This window comes from Acomys minous (assembly GCF_964271855.1).
Source record: "Acomys minous genome assembly, chromosome: 2".
NCBI classification, from domain to species: Eukaryota; Metazoa; Chordata; class Mammalia; order Rodentia; family Muridae; genus Acomys; species Acomys minous.
In genome coordinates this window covers 104,684,671-104,701,552 of record NC_140484.1, presented here as the reverse complement: position 1 = coordinate 104,701,552, position 16,882 = coordinate 104,684,671, and the positions used below count along the sequence as shown (strand labels likewise).

The 16,882-nt window shown below is 42.6% G+C and overlaps 1 pseudogene across 1 annotated transcript; it reads right to left on the bottom strand.

The window, feature by feature from the left end:
- Positions 1-16,059: 16,059 nt before the first annotated feature.
- Positions 16,060-16,590, bottom strand: LOC311586622 (polyadenylate-binding protein-interacting protein 2-like; annotated as a pseudogene). The gene has a single exon. The product of its transcript is annotated as a polyadenylate-binding protein-interacting protein 2-like (transcript).
- Between the last annotated feature and the right edge of the window lie 292 nt (positions 16,591-16,882).

Genomic DNA, 16,882 nt, shown 5'->3' with positions numbered 1-16,882 from the left:
CTTAAGAGTCTCTCATTGAACCCCTGGTGCCCACCCTAATAGTGGCAGTTATTCCTGTTGCTATAGTTACAACAATTAATTATGTGCTTAACTAGCCTTACTAGTATATTGCAGGGATTCAATTAAAAACTGATTTTTTTCCTTCTTGTACTTTCAAGATATTTTTCCATCCTTAGGCTTCGAAAATTGGCCATAAGGCAGGTTGAAAGAGTCCCGGAGGTTGTTCATTGTCTGGTGGTGCCATCTTCGGCTAGACCTGGATAGGACACAGCACCGCTGTCCTGACACTGGCGTTTGGTACCAGAGCCAAAACATTTGGGAGACTGACTCCAGTAGCTGAGTGAATCATAACATTAATACCCTATGGATATCAGCTACTAAAAAGAGATTTAACCCCTTCTCAATTTTAATAATGCATTTAAATATTAATGGGGATATATGCAAGCCTAAATTAGTGGCTGTGGCAACCCTTGGTGTGACACTGGGGAACCCCCAGAGCCCTCATCAGCTGTGCCATATGGTGAGAATCACCTTAGAGGCCAGGCAGACTTAGAGGCAAGGGGACACATTAGAGCTGCAAAGTGACCAAGAGTGTTGTCTTCAGGGCCCTGTGGATGGAACAACAGCCCCGTGCGTGGCAACCAATGTCGGAGTGAACACCTGTCCACTTCACTGAGGGAAGTAAAAATTTTAGAAGGCTTCCTTTTTTTATTTTTTGAAATTATAAAATACACCCCATCCATAGAACTAACAGTCATCTTCCGTTCTGTGTACATATTTTAAAGTAATTTCCCATCACTTTGGCCACATGATAATGACAGCTACTATTGATGAATTTTGTAAGTGGTCTATGCGATTTTGTTGTTGTTGTTGTTTGATTTTTCAGATATAAAAACTGAGTCTGTCAAAGCACTGAATTCATCTTCGTGGGGCCTGAGCTGGGTGGCAAAGCCACTGTCACACTTGACTTCTCCTCTCTTAGTTCTGGCTCTTTATTCTTTCATCTTCTCCAAACACCATTTCACTCTGACCCTTTTCGTTTAATGACCTCCCTCGTGGTCTCAACCAAGCTCCAGTCTCTCCCTTTTGGAAGGTGTATCCAAGACCTAATCCTGACCCCACCCCAGACCCCACCCCTGGCCCCGCCCCTGGCCCCCGCTCCCTTCATCATCCTGAGCCACTTTCCTTCGTTGTCCCTCACACTTCTGTGTGTTCAAAACTGCCCCCTTTTCCTGTGTCTGTCCTCCTGACCATCGGTCTCCGCCACAGGACTCACCTTCTCTTCTGCCATGAACTCCTGAAACCTCAATTTTTCTTTGATCCTCAGCTTCATCTTCCTAAATTCCCAACAACCACCAGGCTCCTACCTTGGCCTGCTGTCACAGTTTCACCATCATCTCTTGGTGTCCTAAGTAGACAACTGATGAGGCAAGTGTTGAATGCAAATTAAAAAAAAAAAAACAACCCTATTCTTTGCCAGAAGCCAGGCTGCATGTTTGACAAGAAACTGCAGTGCATACAGACTTCCTCTTCAGCTTGTCACATGGCTATAGTCTTAGAGTGAGTGCCACTGTCTTCCTCTAGTATTCAGAGACACTTAAGGATTCTGTGCCATCGCCTGCAGCACAAGACCTTGTCCAGGCACACCAGATTCTGAACTTCAGAACAACTTTTCTGTTGCCTCATTTAGACAGGGCATCCACCCATGCCCTTTATAGACGTGTTCTGTCTTCGGTACAAAGTCAATGCATGGTAGGCATTGAATACATTTAATTTCTAAATTAGAATTTGCTTCTTTAAAGTGAGGGTTTTTCCCTCTGCCAGCATTCTCCTAACGAAAGAAATGCTTCTGAAATGGAGTGTGTGTGTGTGTGTGTGTGTGTGTGCGTGCGTGCACAAAAGGGAAAGAGTGTTTACATATGAAAAGGGAAAGAGTGTTTACATATGCACTCACAAAAGGAAGACTGTTTTATGCTGTATTGGGATTTTTCTCAGTAATTTAAGAGATATTTATTAAGTGTCTTATATCTGCAAGGCACTGTGTAGGTGTAAATATTATCTATCTCCTAAATAAATATTCATTAAAGAGTTCATTTTAATATTCATTAAAACAAGTAGATGAATTATTTACCCACTTGGGGGCCATGATGAGCTCTGAGAAGAAAGCAATGCTTTTTGTTACTCCTGTGTCCCCTGAATGTCTATGAATGTGTACCAAATGGTGCCGAGGAATGCAAGACAAGGAACACTTTAGGCAGTGAATCCCGGTGGAAGCAAATCAACATCTGACAATGAGGACAGGGGATGTGTTGGGGAGGGAGGGGGAGGGGCTGTATTTATGAGCTACATTAGTCCTGCTGGGGCTTGAGCCTATACTGACATATGCTGGCTCTGCATAAAGTAGGCAGAACCCAAGGCCAGTGGAGCTGGGAGATACTTCCCTTGGGTTTCCTCCTAGGAAGCTTACTGGCTTCCATCGCAAACTTACACTTGACTATGACTTTCTGTTATGCTGAGAGCCCCTCCCCCACCACACACACACACACACACACACACCTATTCAGTAACAAAGAGATGCGTCCAGGAGTCAGAGAAGTCTCCTAATTGATCCAATCTGATCCCTGTAGGAGGCAAATACAGCCCATCACCAAGATCCTTGGGGATGTCAGAGGAGAATTTGTCCAGATAAACTCCCCATGCGTACCAATTGCACCGCACTTCTCTGCTACTGCAGAGGGGTTCTAGAGCACATTGTTTAGTTTTCATTACTCGGACTTGTATAGAAATGGCCTTTACTCTCACAAACCCAGATAAAGGAAAATAAAAAGAGAAAAGTTCTCCAAGAGTTGGATATCTGGCATGATGGTCATCACAAATGGCTCCTCAGTTGTGGCTTGCGTTACCGTCTCGCCAGCAAGAACGACGCTGCACACACACACACAGGATCCTTCTGCAGTAAAGCTTTAATGCATCTTGAGAGGGAGAGCATAAGCTTACAACAAGTAAAATGGAGACCCCAAACAGCAGAAACCCATCCCTTATATAGGAAACTGTCCTCCGCCTAGGATGTGTCAGTCCCTGATTGGCTGTTGCTCATCGGGCGAGATGACGCCACGGGAGAGGCAGAGCACAACAAGTGGAAAATCCCTTCGCACATGCGCAGATTAGTTGTTTGTCAGCATGGGACACAGGACGTCAGCGCCATCTTGTAATGGCGAATGTGAGCGCGGCCTCTCACATCTCCCCCTTTTCTTATTAAGAAGCAATAAGACACCCAACAAGGAGAGTGGAGACAGAGGTCAAATCCCCAAACAAAATATCAGGCCTGCATACACAACTCTCCCCTAAGCTCTTCACCCGGAGAGGTCATAGCCTGGCCCTGTGCCGTTTTTTCTGGGGGAAGGACACTGGGGCACGCAACCTTCATGCAAGATGACATGCCTCCCTAGAATTAGCTCATATATGCCGCAGAGCCATTCTACTGCAATGCTTCGCTATGCAACTCTCCAGGGCTGCTGAAGCTTACTCACTCTACCTCGTGCAATGAGATGAGACTCTGAGGGTGCAAGATCTGAGCAGCCAGCGACTTATTGCTTAAGCATGGTTAACCATATATCAGGGGATGTCCCAGACTCTAAAGCAGCAAGTGCTTGGGTGATAACCACCTTGTCTCTTTTTGTTTGAGCCCTGAGTTTACAGACCAACCATAGGGTCAATACTAATCCACAGCAGATTGCAGCTCCAACAATCCAACCCCAACCCATTCTTTAAAGAAGGAGAAGGCTGAGGATATCCACAATGAGAATCCCTCAGTAAGTGACAGATCCAGCTGTGTGGAATTGACTTGAATGATAGCAGTCGGCAATTCTCTTAAGGTCTGTTCAAACTCTGCTGTCCAATTCTGTAAAAATAAACTGAAAGAGACTCTTTGACAGATTAGCTGCTTTAGTGAAATTTTCATATTGAACCGAGGTAACACATAATCCAGGAAATTTTTGTTCACAGCCCAGTTGTGCCAGTTAAAATTGTTATATGGCACAGATGTAACGCATAACCCTGACATTTCCATTCGCATCCGAGCTGAATCACCTGTTAGAAGTTTCAAAAAGGTCAGATGTATTCCAGCTGAAAGTAGTATTACCAAATGCTCCTCCATTAATCATGGCCATTGGTGTCAGCTGTCATTGACCCCACAAAGGAGCCAACTAATAATTCCCAAGAGCTTTTAAATTATCCTTCCTAATTTCAATTTTTTTTTCCTAATTCGGCTTCTTCCTCCTTATCAGGAGTCGCATTGTCAGAGGTATTAGAGCTTGTAGAGCTATCAATATTCAATGCCTCAAGATCCTTTAAAGGATAAAACCTTTGCGATATTTCTCCCAGCGGTGAACTAGGTCCTGAGGGGGGTTGCACTCCTTTTACAGGAGGGTCCTGAGCCTTTTTCTTTTTATGGGCATCCTTTTTCCTGCGCGCACCCAACCTCTCACTACGTTCGGTTTCTGACATGCTATCCTGAACTTCTTCTAGGGCGACCTGTCCTTCATCTACTGCCCTCTTGAAACAAATGAACAAGAGAAGGGCAATTACGGCAGTAAATATTACAGCTAGAATCAGCCCAAGAATTTCAGAAATATGCATACCTCTCCGAACTTACCAACCCTGCAGTTCTGAATCCTCCCTGTAGTCAGGGGGTCTCCGAAGGTGCTGACAATGGTGTGGTCTTCCCGGGTTTCGGCACCAGATGTGGCTTGCGTTACCGTCTCGCCAGCAAGAACGACGCTGCACACACACAGGATCCTTCTGCAGTAAAGCTTTAATGCATCTTGAGAGGGAGAGCATAAGCTTACAACAAGTAAAATGGAGACCCCAAACAGCAGAAACCCACCCCTTATATAGGAAACTGTCCTCCGCCTAGGATGTGTCAGTCCCTGATTGGCTGTTGCTCATCGGGCGAGATGACGCCACGGGAGAGACAGAGCACAACAAGTGGAAAATCCCTTCGCACATGTGCAGATTAGTTGTTTATCAGCATGGGACACAGGATGTCAGCGCCATCTTGTAATGGCGAATGTGAGCACGGCCTCTCACACTCAGTCATCACCATCCGCTTCAGGCCCCACCTCCTGTGTCTTTGATAGCATATTAATTTTTAGAAAGGAGAAAATATTACAACAATACTCCTAAGCATTTGGAATACCATGAGAAGGAAGGAAGGAAGGGAGGGAGGGAGGGAGGGAGGGAGGGAGGAACATCACAATTTCTCCACAGTATTTAAGATACTTCACAAGCAAAAGATGGATGTGGTGGGGCTGTCTTTGAAGCATTTTGAGAAAAGACAATGGCCTCTTGGTAAAGCATGGCTATTTTAAGAACAAATTTATTTATTTATTTATTAACTTAGAAATAAGTCTGTCATATAATTTGTGGATTAAAAAAAATGTAGGGTCCAATTTGTCTCTCTAGTTATAAGTTTAGACATGGCATTTTTATTAAAAAAAAAAAAGGCATACAATTTTTCCCTCCCTTAAGAATTAATCTCAACAAACCTGACAATCACCTAGATAGAAAATGGCCCCTTAGGAAAATCTCTTTGTTCCTGAGACTTAAGAAGAGTGCTAAGTTTCAACATGTAAGCAGCCACAAGGGCCCCTTTGCCATAGCCAGTTCTTACTCAATGCTCACTTTGGCTAGGGCCAATCTTGTCTCTTACCACTGTGTAATAAGTTTTCTGTAGTCTACACTCTATGGCTTCTCCATCATACTTCTTCCCTGCCATCTCAGCACTCAGCAAGGGATCTCATCCATGGGTCACTCCCGAGTCACTGTTGGGATGGGCCCAGTGCTGACACCTCCTAACCGTCTGTCTTATTGCCCAGATATCCCTTTTGTTAAACACTGAATCCATCTTACGATCCCAGCCTGTATCTTATCTGTTTCCTCTCTTAGACCATGGGCTACAAGGCAACCTGGAGTCTTAGATACTGGGAGAAAAGAACCTAGTCAACTTTCTCTCTCTACACACAGTCTCCAATTACGGCAGCCAATGGCTCTCCGCCTTGACGTCTCATCTTTGTCCATTCGGAACCAAGTGTGTTGAGGTCAGCCAGGCCGTGTCCTTTCTCTCTTGCCTTGCGTATCATAAACGGTTTCTCCTGTGGCTCCCTGGTCCTTCACACAACCTCAGCCTCATGTTTTCTTTAGAGCTGCAGACTGCTTGAGTGAAACATTCCTACACAGAGGAAGCTATGATGCACTCTGGTAGTGTAAGGGGACCTCCGTCTACTCACCCAGGCTTTTTAAGGTGGGAACTACCTGTGTGGGTTTACAAATGGCCTGGCCTGTTCTCAAAGACCCTGGGTCACAGGCTGAAGTGAAGATGTCACCGGGAGCTGAGTGACAATTCCCTTACATCCATACACATCTTCCTTGTGGTGGCTGAGTGGCTGAGTGGCAGCATTACTTTTGGTTACTGTGATACAGTGATACAAAAATTACTTTTCTGTTGCTGTGATAAAATGCCAACTTACAGAAGGAATTTCCTTTATTAGTTTACTTAGTCTTGGAGTTCCAGAGTATTTAGAGTCCATAACGGTGGAGACCGTGTTGTATCAGGCAGTGGGCAGTGGGCAGCGGGCAGCAGGCATGGCTGCTGGAACAGAAAGTTGAGACCACAGAGGAATGGGGGCAAATAAAATAGGAGAGGATTTTTTTTTTAATGTCAAAGCCAGTACATTGAGGCCACCAAGTGACATACTTCCTCCACCAAGGTTAAAAGCTGAACAATGCCACCCTCCGAGGATCTGATTCTCCAAACGCCCAAGTCTGTGAGAGATTTTTTTCTCATTCAAACCACCACGAGAAGTAACTAAGGGCATGTAAGATTTGGCAGAGTGTGGTGACATATGCTTTTGAGCCCAGCACTCAGGAGGCAGAGACAGGTAAGTTTCCTGTGAGTCAGAAGCCAGCCTAATCTATGTAATAAGTGCCAGCCAGGGCTACATAAGTGAGATGCAATCCTAAAAAAGAAAGATTGCATAAGATTATATAAGGTCATAAGGGTGGAGCCCTAATGTGACACGGTTCAGCTTGCTTACTTTTTCTCCATGAGAGGACACAATAACTAGGTAGCTGTCTACAGGCCAGATGGAGCACCAACACCAAAACCCAAATTGGAAAGGCCCTTGGTATTGACCTACTACCATCCAAAACTGTTTAATTAAAAAAAAAAAAGTGTGCCCATCACTTAGGTCACCTAGTCTAGGACATTCTACTTTGGCTGCCCAACTACACTAAGGTGTAGACTGCGAGTCAGAAAGCAGGGATGTTTAGAGGCCACACAGATAGTGACACTACTTAAATCACACTGAAAAGCTGAGAACTCTGTAGTTGCTTGGTCCTTGAGGCTGGTGCCTCAACCAGGTAGGGAGTAGACCCACAGTAGCTGCCTCTCACCGATGCTGGCAGGTTGCCTCAGCATTCCCATTCTGGTGCCTGAAACCCCAGAAGATTCCTGGAGAGCCGCTGGTCCCTAGTCCACAATGAAAGCTTGGTTGGAATGCTCCACCAAGCAAGCAAAACTCAAGATAAATTTCTTTCCGCCACGCCCTTTTAAAGGCACAGGTGCCACCCACATTCCAGGTGGGCATTTCCAAGTCAATCAAATGGATTGTTCTTCCGCTGGGACTAGCCATGGATTTCATTTTATGTTCTAATTGACACACGCAGGACTAGTTTTCATTACGGCATTTTCAAGCAGAATTTGTTTCTGTTGGCTCTCTTTTGTGCGCGTCTCGGTTATGACCTTAACTCTCCCTTGTTCCCATCCACGGCCCATCACCTCTCTTCCGCCTTCACATCTCAAGTGACCGTGACCGGTTGCACCCTCACCTTCTTCAACAAAGACATTGCATTTTTAAGCAATACATTTAGCCCATTGGTGGTTAACACAGTTGCTGATGTATTGAGGACTTTCACCACTGTCACGCTTGCACTTAAATTTTTAAAAATTATCTTCCAGTTCCATCTCTCTTGCTTCCTTAGTTATCACTTCTTTTCATTCCCTTGAATGACTATACAGTGATTATAAGAATATGTTATAGCCCAATAAAAATAGTTACTTGACTCACCTTTTTCATACACAAAAGAACTTTGCAAAGTTTAATTCTATTACCTTGCTGTCATATTTTGTGTCAAAAAATAAATAAATACCTATTTATTCCCTGTGTATTTTATGTTATTATTGATGCACAAATTGGCATTTAAATTTATCCACACATTTACATTTTCTGATTCTCTTTATTTCTTGTATTTCCATATTTTTATCTGAGATAAGCTCTCATGTCTTAGAAAATCCTTTAATATTTCTTTTAATGTGTGCTTAAAGGCAACACTGTTTCAATTTCAGTTTGTCTGAAAGTGTTTGTATTTTCCTTCATTTGAAAGGGAAGTTATTTTACTTGATAGGACTCTAGGTGAGGCCTTTGGGACATGGTTACACATAAAGGCACAACCCTCCAGGACAGGATTAGTGCCCTTATCAAAGAGGTTCCAGAGAGCCTCCCTGTTTTTAAATACATTATAGTTATGGGGTTTTTTAAGTCTATCCAACAATGCTTATACCAAAAAACTTATCCAGAAACTGCTTTGACCAAGTAATTGCATTTGTAGCAAATCAGTGGAAATAAATTAAAATGCAGATAAAGCAGCATGTAGTAAGATAAGCATCACATCATTATTTGTAGTAGTGAAAATTGGAAACAAATATAAAGTCTGACACTCAGGCAATTATCAAGTAAATTACGCCCATCTATACAACGCAATATTGTAAAAGCAATGAAATGATGTTTATGGAAAAAAATTAGTGCAAAAAGTCTTTGTTATTATCATATGTGACTTCAATATATTGTGTGAAATTTAGTTAAATGACAAAGCCATAATGCATAGAAAATGCCTGAAACTAAAACTGTGACTCAGTTAACTGTTTCCTGTAGGTAAGTCGCCGCAGAGTTCTATCATTGGAACATATGGTTCCATACACAACTAGAGTAGATTCACTTTTTCTTTTCCATTTGAAATGATAAATTCAGTTCAGTTAAAGGAATAACCTAGATGATTAAGTCATAATTGTCTTCTACATAGAATTATCCATGGAAACGTTACAGAAGACTCGTTTACCCTGATATGCACTATTCTATGTCTCAAATCACAGAAAAAAAACCCTGAACAAAATGTCCTCTCAAAATTCCTCACTCCTGGAACACTATTATTATAGGAAGTAGGCTTCTGAGAGGTGGTGAGGTCATGAGGGTGGAGCCCTCAAGGACAGGATTAGTGTCCCAGGAGGCTGCCTGTCCTTTCCACCATGTGAAGACGACATGAAAACAGGGCTACTGTGGGCCAGAAAGGAGGCTCTCACCACACACAAATCAGCCTGTTCTTTGATCCTGGAGTTTCTAAGGTTCCCAATTTGAGAAACTGCTTGTAAGCCATCAACCAAATCTATGACATTTTTTTTTTCAGCTGAAATGGACTAAAGCAGTGAAATAAACACATGATCAGAATGTGAAATGCACATCTCAGGCTTTATGTTGAAAACTACATCCCACACAAATGTCATCATTTTTTTAAAAATATGGTATCCACTATCTCACACAGTACTGATGACTTTCTGAACCTCATTAGGGGTGGGTGGTGATAATGCTTCCCCAACAGGAATTAATTTTATGCTAATCATATATGTCAGTGACTCTCACAGCTGCTCCGCAGAAGCCAGGATTTCGCAAATTAGTTGCTTTCTTATTTGGGAAAGGTGTGGGATGGGCCAGAAGCAAAGGCATCATCGGGGCTCATATAATGTTTTTGGACTTGTTAATTAGCCCAGCAGTCTTGTTTTATCATTTCATCAGAAGGCGGTTTGGGGCTTAAGCCATTCTGAGGTCATCAGTTCTGACTCAGCTGATTAACACTGGGCTCGTCAGATAATTGGAAGGGTCAGACAAAACAGTGTCTAGTCTTTCTCTTAAAGCAAATAGTAGTAGTAGTAGTAGTAGTAGTAGTAGTAGTAGTAATAATAATAATAATAATAATAATAATAATAATAATAATAATAATATTGTTAGGAAAAATTCTAAGGAATACTCCAGCCCCTGCTAGAAAGAGCTTGGGAATTAAGCTTAATTTAAATCATTGGTTGCTGCTGTGTGGACTTGGGAAATGAGCTTGTCTTTATGAACTCAAGTTTCTTACACCACGAAAACAGAAATGAACACACCTCTCCGATGGGAAGAGGTAGATGATACCCATGGAGCATGGCGTTGACCACACGCTACCGACACAGTACATTTTCCTTCATTTAAACTGTCTTTTAACACTTCCTAGAAACCTTCGCATAGTTGCAAAGACCAAATGGCAACTTCTAAACTATCACACATTTTTTCCACAATGTTTTTTCATTGTATTACACATTTAATGCTGAAAGCCAGATGCAGCCTAACCAAATTAAAAGCGTAGTGCAATGAATGGGGAGATGGGTCGATGAATAAAGTACTTGTTGTACAAGCATGATTCACCAAAGGTTGGATACCCAGAACCCACACAACCATTGTATAAGACTATGCCTTGTCTGTAATCCAGAAACCAGAAAGGCAGAGATAGGGGGTCCCTAGGGCAAGCTGGCCTCCCATGCACACATACACACACATGCACATACCCACTCCTGAACATGTGAAATGCATGTACACCATGTACATGAGCCAAAAAAGGTGAAAGATGATATAGCATGTTTAGGTGTGGGTGGGAATGGTAAAGGCATGGAGCCATCTACGTCCTAGATTCCAGCAAAGGACAAAGATTTGGCATGACGAATCCAACGAAGGGTTGAGGGAACTTAGTTGTATTGATTCATGCCACTAATATTATTAACCACGTGTGTAGGCACAGAGTGAGATCCCGGGAGGAAAATGAGAATGAGGCGTGCCCTGCCCCCTCTGTCTTAAAAGGCTTACACTCTAGAAGGGAAAGCAGAGGAATGGAACATGCTCCAGGAAGTGATCTGAAAGATGACTAGGAGTTGAGCAAATGAAGACAGTAAGGAAGAGCAGAGGCCCCTTCACAGAGGAGCACAGGCTCCAGACAAGGAGTGGAGAGAGCATTGGACAGTCTCAATGAAGAGAAAACCAAAGCAGAAAAGCAGGTGATGTCAGGTTGGTCTACCAAGGGCGTGGGATTTGTGGTGGAGCCCTCGGGAACCTATACACAAAGCCACGCATCACTGTAGAACTCCCTGGTTTCTATCAACCTTGATTAGCAAGTTGCATAGACTTTTAAAATAATTTGGTTAGGCTTTCAGTCTGAAAATAATTATAGACTCACATGTGTTTCTGTGAAAACCAGAGAGAAAGCTTCTCCACCATCCCTCCATTCCTCTCCTGCTGATGTCTCATCAGGCATGATAACCAGTACACTGACGGGGACTGGAGGCTCAATTTTCTTAACCAATATATTTTATTAACAACTTAGTGACCAAGCATACGTCACTTATAACCCAACTAACCAAAACAATAGGGAATGAGGATTAATTGACACAATAACAAAACCTTACGCATATCAGTTCTGAGGAACGATTCTCCAGGTGTGAGCTACAGGATTTCTTCTGCTGGAACCTGGGGTAACCAGAACCCAGAACCTCAGCAGGAGCCGGAGCCCTGAAGCCTTCCCTCAAGCGGTTCTCTCGAGGAGCATCTCGAAGTGGACCAATGAGCAGCCAAATCTATCCCAAGTCTCCAAAACGCCCCGCCTCCAGTTCTGGCTCATTTATATATCTCCTCCCAGAGTCTGTTCACAGGATCTTTTCAGCTGGCAACAGTTAAGCTCCTGCACGAGATGGTTGCTCTTCTAGTGAATTAACCTCACCTGTTCTCTCATAAGACCGTTCCGATCCCGCACTTGGAATCCTAAAAAACAGGTTTATCTCTCCTTCGGGGGACACAGTAAAGATACAAAGCATTCCCACTCCCAAGGGGATCTCGTGTCCCCAACTTATGACCATGCCCACTTCCTGCTCAACCTCTTCTTAACCCACTCAACTACTCTCCATTTCTAAAACCTGACTTAAGGACACTTAAGGCATCTTCTGATAACTACATACTTTATAGTGATATTTATATTTCATTTCTGATATTCATGGATTACATCATAAAATTTTAAAAGATTTATTTTCATTGATGTGTATGTTGGGAGGGGGTAAGCATGTGAGTTCAGGTGCCCACAGAGGCCAGAAGAGCTTGTAAGATGCCCTGGAGCTAGAATACAACCACCCATGTAGGTTCTCAGAATCAAACTCAGGCCCACAGCAAAAGCAGCAGCGAACACTCTTAACTCCAGGGCCGTTTCTCCAAACCTTTTGCGGGGACGGGGGTGGGGGGTGGGGGTGGGGGGTATTTTTTTTTGTTATATATTTTTATTAATTTTTGAGAATTTTATACTATGAATTTTTATCATAATCATCACCAACTTCTCCCACTAACTCCTTCCATCTCCACTGCCACCTCTCTGTTCCCTCCCAAATTTGTATTCTACTTTTCAAAGTAGCCTATCACATCCAGTTTGTGCTGCCCCTGTGCTGGCCCCGTGTTGGGCTGTCTACTGAAGCGTGGTCTACCTACCAGGGACCATACCCTTAAAGGAAACAGATTCTCTCACCTCTTAAAGCCACCAGCTGTCAATTTACAGGAGAGGAATGAAAACCCCCTCCCCCACCCACTTCCTGCTAGAATTCGAACTTGCTTGATCTTGCACAGACAACCGCAGCTGCTGTGGGTTCTTGGGTGCAGTCATCTTGGGAGGTACAGAAGACACTGGTTTTTCTTCGGTCTTCTTGACCTCTGGCCCTTATAATCTTTCTACCCCACTTTTTGCTGTAGGTAAGATGAGAGAGAGGTCTCATCTGTAGCTGAGCACTCATTTATTCTCCGCACTTTGATCAGCTGTGAGTTTCTGCATTAACCACTATGCACCGTACAAAGGGACTTCTCTGGAGAGGTGGAGATGTAATAATCTACGGGTATAAAGTTTACAGAGCACTTTGCTTGTTTCCATTTAGCAAAAGAGTAATAGTAGGTTCACCCCTGAAGCCTGTAAGCTCCCCAAGCACAGGTTCTTTCAGATTTCCCTAGTGTAACAGTCTGAATTTCTTTGGCATCTGTTGGAATGTTTTCTTACTCATTTATTAATCTATTTCCCTATGGAGTTTTCATTCATCCCTGATCTTTTTTATCCCTCTTTTTTTTTCTCCCTCCCTCAGTGTTTTCTTCTCCTCTCTATCCCTATATAAAGTCCTTCCCTGTTTTCCCCATTCCCCCTTTCATAGCACCTGTACCCTACTTTCCTCCTCCCTTCATCTTCTTCTCTCCCACCCCCATGATTGTCCCTTACTTTTCTAATTTCTGCAGTTACTAAAGATATATACTGGCATTTGAATTTGGAGGTAGGATCCACTCCTATTCAATAGAGAGTGCTTGAAGTTCTAGGTGGAGCTTTTCAGCAAAGCAGCAAGTGTCTTCCTATATGGCAAAATCAAATAGGCTGAGAAAGAAATCATAGAAGTTATTCCAATCAGACACATCACACACACACACACACACACACACACACACACACACACACACACACCTTGGACTAAACCTAACCAGAGAAGTGAAATGTGAAAGAATTATACAATGAAATCTTTAAAACACTGAAGAAAGAAGTCACCAGAACTCAGAGAGATTCCCAGGCATATGGACTGGTAAGATTAATATTGTGCAAATGGTCATCTTACTGAAAGCAATCTATGAATTCAATGCTAGCCCTATCAAAATTCAACTGCAATTATTCACAGAAACGGGGGAGGACCTTAAAATGCATATAGAAGCAGCAAAGACTCCAGACAGCTGAAGCAATGCTGACTATAAGCATTACTGGGAGGTCCTCCCCTTTCCCATGTACATACCCCCACACACACACATGAACACAAAGTAGATAACAAATATGAATCAAAGTTTCAAAATAGATGAATATAAATTAATGTACAAGATGAAATCTGACAGATCTGTTGGCAAATAGGAGTGAAGGGTAATTCTGGAGAGTGCTGTGGACATTTGGGATAGATGCACAGCAGGAGAAAGGAGAGAGTGTCCTGGCAGGGGGAGTCAGGGTGTCTGGGACTCTTTTGTCTGTTCTAGGGACCCTTCTCCTACTGGGCTTCCTTGTCCAGCCTTGACATGAGAGTTTGTGCCTAATCTTTTTGGATCTTATTATGCTATGTTCAGATGATATCACTGGGAGGTCTGCTCTTCTCTGGATGAAAATGGAGGTACACTGGGACTGGATGAGAGCGGAGGGGAGGGAGACTGGGAAAAGTAGAGAGAGAGGAGGCTGTGGTCAGGATGTGTTATATGAGAGAAGAGTAAAGAAAGAAGAAGAAAAAACCTTCCAACTTGGAACACATTCTCTGGGCTCTCGTAAATGATGTGTTGATTTCTTCGTCAGCTTTTTTTTTTTTTTAAAGAAACATTATCTTTCATCGATTGTTTAATATGTACACATACAAGAATAGTATCTCTTTTCCTGAAAGCTTCCTAAGAATCCCATAATACCCTGTCTTATTTAGGGTTACTATTGCTGTGAACTATTGCTGGTGACCAAGGCAACTTTTAGAAAAGGAATCGTTTAATTGGGGCTGGCTTACAGTTTCAGCGGTTTAGTCCAAACTTGTCACGGTGGAGAGTAGGGCAGCACTGAGAGTTCCGTCCAGACCCAGAAGCCAAGAAAGAGAGAGCGACAGTGCAGCTGGGGTGAGCTTTCTGAAACTGCCAAGCCCACCCCTAGTGACACAATTCCTCCAACAAGACCACACCTACTCATCTCAAATAGTGCCACTCCCTGGTAACTAACCATTCAAATATACGAGCCTGTGGGGCCATTCTTATTCAAACTATCTATCGCATACCCCTCTCCACCTCAGGTCATTTTATTGTTCACATATTGTCTTTATCTAATATTAATGCAGCCATTTCCTCTCCCTAAAAGTCTTTATATAATCTACCTTTTTTCAGCTTTTTACTTTTAAAGTGTCTATAAATTATATTTGTAGTGAATTCCTTATAAGCAGCACACCGTTGGGTGTTTTATTTCAAAATTCATTCTGTCAACTTCTGTCTTTTAAGTTTAAATGTTTACATAATTTGCATTAATGTAATGCCTCTCTGTGTGTTTGTATTCTGTTTATTTTCTCTGTTTACTTTTTTTTCCTGTCCCCAATGAATTAGGATGGTGTTGTTAGAGTTACTATTGCTATGATGAAGCATGATGACCAAAAGAAATCTGGGAAAGAAAGGGTTTATTTCACTCGTAGTTTGATATAACAGTTGATCCTCAAAAGCACTGGGGGCAGGAACTCAAGCAGGACAGGAACCTGGAGGCAGGAGCTGATGCAGACGCCATGGAGGGATGATGCTTACTGGCTTGATCATCATGGCTTGCTCAGTTTGCTTTCTTATAGAACCCAGGACCTCCATACCAGGGATAGCATCATCCACAATGTACAGGTCCCTTCTCCATGAATTATTAATTAAGAAAATGTCCTATAGGCTTGCTTACAGCCCAATCTTTTTTTTTATGGTTTCTTATTGAAGGCATCAGCCCCTTTTGTTCTGAGCTCTGTAAGCAGAGAACATCTTTTATTTCCCCTTATACCTGAATATTATACACACCACAGGTCCCACATGGAAGATTTTTCTTTTTGAACAAAAGAAGTTTTTAAATGATAAGACATAAAACACTGTCATTTCTTCCTTATTTGTACGTGCAAAGAACATCTCATCTTCTGTAGTTTATATAGACAAAATTCATTAATATCACTAAAGTGGGTGTTCCAAGGGAGAGTTTGAGGAAAGAGGACTACCCTTGTAATTAAAATGTGCTGTGTGACAGCCCAATCCTATTCAAGCATTTTCTTTTCTTAACAGTCTCAGCACTTTATTAAGCACGAAAGACTAACAACAACTTTGGCAATGCATAAATGTAACACAGTGATGAGAGCTTTTGCAATGAAGTCTTCTAATACTGCCTTCACAGTGTGGAAATTGTGTTACATCCACCAAAAGAGGGCCCGGCTATTCAACACGTTAGTACTTCACCCCAGGAACAAACTCCTTTGCATTTGGATTCAGATTGCTCTTGACCACAAGATCTTCCAGAGAAGAGCCATCGCTGATAACAAGGTCATTAAACTGGTCTTGGATTTGGTCCACAGTTTGTGGGAGACCTCGAGCTGGAATAAACCATTCGTGTTCTTCTTCTTCTTCCAGCATTTCTTGGAAACAGCGTTCAATAAATTCTTCTTCCCACAACTCCTATTTGTCTGTTGAACTCCTCTTCGTTTTCCATCCACATATACTCTGCAAATGGATTATCATCTTCGTGAGAACGACCGCTAATAATCACATCTTCATTGATGATGCTTGGGCTAGTACTGCTGAGACTTGGATCTTTCATGGTTGGTGTTTGGTGTCGTTTCTAACTCAGTGCACCGCAACGGGACGGCAGCCAACGAATCTTTTCGGCCTCTGCGGATCACCACAGGCAGCGCCGCTCCCCCATTCGACATGCGCTTCGCCCTCAAGAATTTTCTTAAGATTCTCTCCTCTCAGATGGCTCAAGTTGACATAAAACTGGCCATCACATACGGGTTACTCAAACAGTTGTAAAACTCAAATTTTTATTTATCCATGCTGTTTTTAGTACGTATACTGGAATAGCTTTTTAGTGGTTTCTGTAGGTGTTATGAATAGTGTTTGGTATATATATATATTTTTCATATATTATTATACAATGTTATGATATA